At 33.0% G+C, this 7753-nt stretch overlaps 1 protein-coding gene across 1 annotated transcript in view; it reads left to right on the top strand.

Moving 5' to 3' along the window:
• Window positions 1-4: 4 nt before the first annotated feature.
• The window catches only part of LOC143203934 (melatonin receptor type 1C), a 109269-nt gene continuing 101520 nt past the window's right edge, over window positions 5-7753 (top strand). The window contains exon 1 of the mRNA XM_076416267.1: window positions 5-293. The gene's annotated coding sequence lies outside the window, so the exon portion shown is untranslated. The remainder of the gene's footprint in view (window positions 294-7753) is intronic.

Below are 7753 nucleotides of genomic sequence, written 5' to 3'. Positions count from 1 at the left end.
CTGATTTAAGCGTCGCTACGCATCCTACCGACGCCCTCATCAGCCGTCGACTCCGGGACAAAGCAGTAGACTCCGGGACGTCGTTTGAAAAGTAGGCTCTGGCGTGACGACAGAAGAACAAAATAATTGAAAGCGAAAATTCGCTTGACTGAAATCCGACGTTTCGTGTGAGAAAAATACGGTTTTTCATTTTCCCGTTTCACATACTCGGAAGTAAAAATGATCTGGTGTGAATATTTCGATTTTTAGTGATTTAGTGTTATTGTTTGACTTGTGTCCTCGTTAACGTTCAGGTAAGAATAGCTTTAAGGTAAATAGTCGTTATAAAGAATAGACCGGATAAAGTCCGTATAATTTATTATTGTTTGATTTTGTTGATAAGGATATTTATATAATCCGTATTCTACTTAATAACTTAGTGTTGTGATATTATGTCTTTTTATTGGTGTATGTTATACATTAGCAAAGTTTACGCAAATCTGATGACACAATGGGAGGATGTGAGTTTTATTTGGTTAGAAAAACAAAGTTTAAAACAAATATCTCTTTCTAAGTATGCTTTCAACAGGTTGTAAGCTGACAATGATTCATTCTGTACGAAAATAATGTTTTTGATGCACGGTGAATGCATTATTAATCTACATTTATGGAAAGTTTAGAAATGTAGTAATATCTACATTATTTATGTAGTGACACTTTATGGTAGCAGGTAAACTTTTAATTTATTCATTTTTATCTGTTAACAGTACTTTACTATACTGGGCATAATAAAATGAATTCTCATGTTGTATCAGTTATTTTTTAAATTAGGATTTTTTCTAAAAGGAAATCTAAAAACTGATATTTGATATTTGATTTGTTACCGAGTGCAAAATATCGATTTTAAAGGTATTAAAGTAGATTAAGATTAGCCCTGTTTAAAACTAAATGAATTAAAAAAAAAACTACAAATATTTTAATTTTTCGTTGAACTTTCTATAGTCTGTAAATAAATTATATTTTGAATTCAGACAGGTATTGGTAAAGACCAGAATAAATATACGAAAAAAAAACGAAGTTAATCAATGGAAACATGATAGATACAGAAACTCGTTTTACTAATCATAAAACATGAACGACATGGAAATATTTGTTCTTTTTGTATGGTGTTTATTTTCCCAAAAAAAATTGTGGGCATTTTCTAGTAGGACGTATTCATAAATAGTTAATGTTGTTCGGTATTATTTTGGGGTATTATATGACCTCAAAAGGTAATTCGACGTTATGCTCGGTGTATTTGTGTAATTACAAAGGCATCAATCATAAGGCGAGTTTTAATGAAGTCACATAGTTCACAGAGTTGTATAAAATGGTGACTTGGATCAGCTTCTTGATTTAGTTTTAATCCCGTGAAAAAATAATATACGTTTTTAACGTTTAAATGTAAAATATTACAAATTCATTCTGGAAAACTTTTTTTTGGGATGAACAAGGGGAGTTTTATTGGGATCTTGTGAAACCAATGATTGTTTTTCAGATATTTCGGTGGTTGGCATTGCGGGTTCTTGTGAATGGGTAATTAATACCATATGTTTTTAACATGATTCCTATCTGTATATTTCTTGTATTTGTACTGTCATGAAATTATTAAATTTAGGAAGTAATATCGTTTTATTAGAAATATTTAAACTATTTTAGTTAGTTGACGTTATATACTGAAATTATTTGTTATCAGTGATTCCTGAACTTCTGTGGAGTATTATGATTCATATTCAACCTTAGAAGCTTAGATATTATTTATTTATTATATAATTTTTGACCGGTTAGCCTTCTTGTTTAGAGCTTTCTAGGGCCTTTTACAATAATTAATATACTAATTAAACACAATTAAACAATATTATATGGATCAGACTATAAGTTAAATGTTAGAAGGTAGCTCTATTGCTAGGATATTTTTAGCATGTTGCCAAGATTCAGTTTCAGGTTCAGATTTCTTGTTTTGTTATAAGGGTTGACTTTTACAAGTATATGCTAAATAGTCAGTCTTTCTCGAGATTGTCCCAATGAGGCGGATACATTTTTTTTGCTAGGGGATATCTAATTTGTATGGGTTTCAATCGATTTGCTCTGATCGGATGCTGTCTTTAGTTTTTTTTAATAATATTTTAATATAATATTTTAAAGCAGGTGGACTTGATTGCTTATAGTGACGTCATCGAGTCTGTTGCAACTACGAAAGTCTTGTTTGGCTTCCAGGGTTAAAATAAATAGGTCCCACAATGGCGAAGAGTTCTACCGTTAGAATGTTTGTAGTTGTGATAAAGCTGAAGTGGTATTTATTCAGTTGGTACGTGTTAGTTGCATGGTAATGTTTTGGTAATGGTTACTTTCTATTTCAAATCTTGTTTCACATTGATACCTACATTATGTCCATGAATATTCTGATTCCGTATCGATATGGATGGCATTCTTGAACTAGCCCATGACTTAGGGTTATCGTAGTGGATCTAATTTTCATCTCCAGTCGCGATATGACACAAAATACACTTTTTTTGTCCGATAAGTAAAGGCTGCGATGTTGAAATGTTCAAAAATGGCAGTTTCAGTTAATTCCTGTAGCCATTTTCCCTCTTTTTGTGTCTTTTCAATCAAATGTGATGTGAATTTCAACGGTTAATGCATCAACTACTAAGCTGCCTGAAAGTTCTTTGAGATTTTGTGATTTTCTAAGTTTTCTTCAAACCAAACAAGGAAAGTAATAAATTGAAAATGTAATATTGCGTGTTCTATTATTAGCATCTATATACACTGAATAACCTAATAACACTAAACGCAAATCTGTTATTTTAATTTTAAGCACAGAAATGTCAAAACCATTGAATTTAACAGTTATGTTACTTTTTTAATAGTTATTTGCATTGATACTTCGCATTTTTACTAACAGATATCGAAAATCAATTGTATATACTGCTAAATGTTCGTTTTCATCTAATGTTTGTCTTGAACTCTTGAATTATTTCTGTTTTCTCTATTTTTATTCTTAGTCATAGTTTTCCTGCGCATTATTTAAATTTTCCGGTGTATTTTACTGTATTATTTACTTTGTCACATTTATTACACTCCTACCCCTATAGAGTAGTCCTTTTTGATTATAATAGATTCATATAAACGTTGAAAAATTGTTATTATTATTAAAAAATTTCGAAATTGTTTCTGTTAAATATGTATATTGGGTTTTTAGTATACACAATAAAGTTATACTTTTGAAACAGTTTTTTGAGCTTAGAGACTATAGCCGACAAGGCATTAGACAAATCTGATGGAGCTAAATTATGATGTTTTGTATATTTCTAAGCGTAGAAGTCTGTAGACAGTTGATTCATGAAATCTTAAGCTGCCTTAAAGTTCTGTGAGAGTTTGAACTGGGTTTTCATCCAATAAGTCTTACAATTCATTGTCTTCCAACTTTTTTGTCTTAATACATTGATATGCTTCTATGCAGTCATTAATATATGTTTCTTCATTTCATTATTTGGGATATAAAAGTAGTGGTATGGATAATGAATAATAGGAGGAATAATAAAGTTAACATAAGGAATGAGCATTAGTTTTGATCGATTTTTTATAATTCAATATTCCTGGATGTCTCACAAGCTTTCGATCGGGTTTGGCATTTGGGATTACGCTGTATGATGACCACATTTTTACCGCGTAACTATTGTCAAATGCTGGAGTCATATTTTTTCGGAAGAAAATTTAGAGTATCGCATGAAATGGCGTTCTCGACATTAAAACTATTTCGGCTGGAGTTCCACAAGGTAGCGTCTTTGAACCTCTCCTATATTTGCTCTACACTGCTGACATTCCAACAACAACAGAAACACTACTTCGAAAGGCTAAGGCCAATAGAAAAAGTACAAGTGGCAGTCAACAAAATCTACAAATGGATGAAAGATTGGAAAATTCAACTTAATAGTTCCAAATCTGTCCACATTAATTTTGCATTGCGGCGAAATAATAAAAAATTGATAATATCACTCAATGGATGCCCAATTTTTGCTTGCGGAATCCTCAAGCAAAATCAGCAAAATACCTTGGAATCCATCTTGACGGTAGATTTAATTGGAACCATCACGTTAGACAAAAAGCAAAACACATTAGAACCAAAATAAAACAACTATACTGGTTAGTCGGAAGATACTCTCAACTTGATCTAAAATCAAAGAGGTTGATCTATAATACAATTATAAAGCCAATTTGGACCTAAGGGGTGCAAATATGGGGTTTCACTAAAAATTCAAATCAACTATTCATCCAGCGCTGTCAGAACAAGTTTTTTCATGACCTGGAAATCAAATGGATTTGCGAAGTTATCCAAGATTTCGTCTTTAAACACGAAAGAAGATTACTAACGTGGAAGTAATACAATTATTGGACAACGCGCAGAATATTAGAAGATTGAAGCGAACCAAACCATACGAACTTATAAGTTATAATTTTATAATTGAGGAATACTTCAATATGTATTTTCTCGCACTCGTCTTGCTTGTGAATTAATCCAAGTACAAATGAAATGTAGTAATAAATTAATTTATAATTAAGATTGTACTAAGCGTATCTAATAAAGATGTTAGAAAATTTTTTATACTATATTTATATTTTATACATATTTTGCAATTTTACAGATTATATTTATTTCATTCATTGAACTTTATTCAATACATTTATTTCAGAAATTATTTTTTTTAAAATTTAAATCTTATTGATCAATTAAACGTGATGTCGGGGCAGTCAAGTGTCAAACTGTATCAAAGAGCCATTCAAATGTCTTCACAGCAAAACGTTTCTTTACAGGTGTCTATAATGGATATTTAAATTGACCAATCAGATTACTTGAACAGCCGATATAACGCCATCTGGATGTTGGACAATGTAAAACTTTTCTTCAGAGCCCCCTATTGAGTCGTCTCTCTATTACTCTATGACTAGAATCTTATTTTGGATGTTATAACTATCTTTTCCATATATACTAATATTTCTTCTATTTATGATTTTATTTTATTTGCTTCTTTGTGGCTTTTCCTATTTTCTATCGTTTTAGTTAGTCTTGATACCATGACAATTTATATTAGTATAATTAATTAATACGGAATTTGATGATTTATTGAACATTTTCGGATGATAATCTATATTCGCGCGGAGGTCGTTAACTCGATCTTATTAGATCTAACCTCAAAGGTACTTTATATTTTCACCACCGACGCTTCAGTGTAAATTATACCCCAATATTCGGAATGTATTTCCGTAATTAGGCTCTATTTATATTCCGCGTTGTAACAATCAGTATTAGAGTAATTAAGAGAGTAGGACATTTTTTGTTGAGTAATTTGAAGTGGAATTAGTTCAGTATTTCCAGCGAAATCCTGCAAAAATGTTTGGATCGCTCTTTAAAATTCTCTGGCGCCCCCGAAAATTTTAAATGAATTTTCTGGGAATTGTAAAAAAGTAGGGAATTTTTTTAATATAAAGACTTTGTGTAAAAATATTTGAAATGTATCATTTTAAAATCTTCCCCGAAATACTAGTTGCTCATTTTTTTCTTTAAAGACATTCATTGAGAGGATATATATATATATATATATATATATATATATATATATATATATATATATAATATTTATTTATTAATACTGTTCTATTGTACTCGCATTAGTAACCAATCAAGGCGAGTAATGGATTAATACATCAGTACGTATTTCACAAATTAAAATTAAAATAAAACTACTTAAGCTAAAGTTAAGAATACATTTATACACCAAACAGGTTGGTATGGTTTGGTTCGCTACAATCTTCTGATTTCCAGCATGTTGTCATGCTATATTAAGGCGAAATCTTGTATCACCTCGTATATCCATTTGATATCAAGATGATCGTGCAGGTCTTCATTGGTTACGTAGCGATAAGCATTGGTAATTAATAGTAGAATTTTATTTTGGCTGCGTTGGAGTGCTGGTTGGTTTGATGTCTTAGTGCAACCCCATATTTGCACCCCATAAACCAATCTCTTTGATTTTAAGTCAAGTGGAAAGTATCTTCCGACTACCAATCAGTACACTTGCTTGACTTCAGTCTAATCTGCTCTGCTTTATGTCTAAAATGATGTTTCCAATTTAACCTAATATCCAGATGTGTGTCGAGGTATTTAGCTGATTCCGCTTGAGGAATCGGGCATCCGTCAAGTGATATAATTAGGTTTTTATCATTTCATAATTTGTGTTGAAAATGCCCCTTCGTTCGAGACTCCAAATTTTATTTTGAAAAGATATGATACAGCAGTCGACTATAATTCAGCGGTAGAAATTTGCTCATTTTGTAGACTAATTCCAAATGCCATATTCGGTCAAAAGCTGGTAAGACGTCCAGGAATATTGTAGGGCAACATTTTTTCTCGAATGCCTTTTGGTCGATTGTCAATTAGTTATTTCGAAACCCAAACTGGAAATCTGGTATTTCTATAAATGCTTTAATACATTTTAACAGCAGTTCTGTAAGATCCAAGTTGTTCGACTGGTTTGTCAGAGTTATTAAGCATAATTATTCGAGAAATCATAAGACCGGAAAACATGATGATTGCTTCTCGTGGCAGCTCTTTCGTTAACCCAGATGAAGTATCATCAGGAGCTTTTTTAGAAGCCTTTGTAGATTGAGGATTGTCAATTTCTGTGTCAACTTCCATTGGATAAATCAAATTTACAGCTATATCGGGCTGATAAACAGGATTTGTATCTATTGCAGATTCTAAATCATTCGGTTGGAATACGTTAGTTAAATGTTACTCTATAAATGGTATTCTAATAATTGGTATTTTAAATGTCCGAGTTGATTTCCATTGAGAGTAATCTTTGTCTGCTTCCGGGTTTAATTTTTGTTGTTTTGGCCTAAAACCAGGCGGTGGAATGCATAACGCATAGGTGGTCGTGGAGACTTGCCCTGGAGTGACAAGTTGGATTGGTATTTGTGGGACTGCCTCTGGGCTTACCAGTACACTAAACCGAAACCGCCTCATAGTTCACCCCTGTGGATCGCTACTGCTACTGCACTAAATTTCGGGATATGGCACCCGCTGATCGGGCAGCTGTTAGTGGGCACGAGGATTCGGCGATTCTATTGATTCGCAAACTTAAGTTAACACGTGACTGGATACTTTCGTATGGGGCAAAAGTTATGACTGCAGCGACGGATGATGTCGTGTCAGCCTGGAAAGGAGGGGGAGGTTAGCGGTGATGCGGTGCTAAGCTCCCAGCATGTCGATCAGCTCGCAAACAAGCGCGTTTGAACTTGAGCTGAGTTGTTGTTGGTGGAATGATTGAGATATGAAGTGCTTGATTTCTAGAGTGTTAGTTTCCATATGAATTTGATTATTTCTGATAAACCATGGAGCGTTTAAAACTCTCCTGAGGAGTTTATTTTTGGAAAACTTGAAGCCGTTTGACCTGGTTGGGTGTAACAAACTTGAAGTAGACATTAGATCCGTAGAGGTGTACGGATTAACATCTTGTAAAACAAGCATTTGATCTGTCTGCAGGGAAGATAGCAGGTTTGCTATCCCTGAATCATTCTGGATTGCTTTCTGGATTTGGGAATGCCAACCGAACCGTCGGTCGAAGTGGAGAGTGCGGTGTCGATCTTAAGTTACGAGACGCGCAGTGCGTAACGCTTCTTATTATTATGAAAAATGATGGCTTGGTTGGAATGATGGCTTGGCGCATGATCG

This window comes from Rhynchophorus ferrugineus, unplaced genomic scaffold (genome assembly GCF_030347505.1).
Source record: "Rhynchophorus ferrugineus isolate W39M unplaced genomic scaffold, kcgeb_rfMv2 rfM10, whole genome shotgun sequence".
NCBI classification, from domain to species: domain Eukaryota; kingdom Metazoa; phylum Arthropoda; class Insecta; order Coleoptera; family Curculionidae; genus Rhynchophorus; species Rhynchophorus ferrugineus.
Note: the sequence above shows the minus strand (reverse complement) of the source record. Positions and strands in the feature narration are given on the sequence as shown.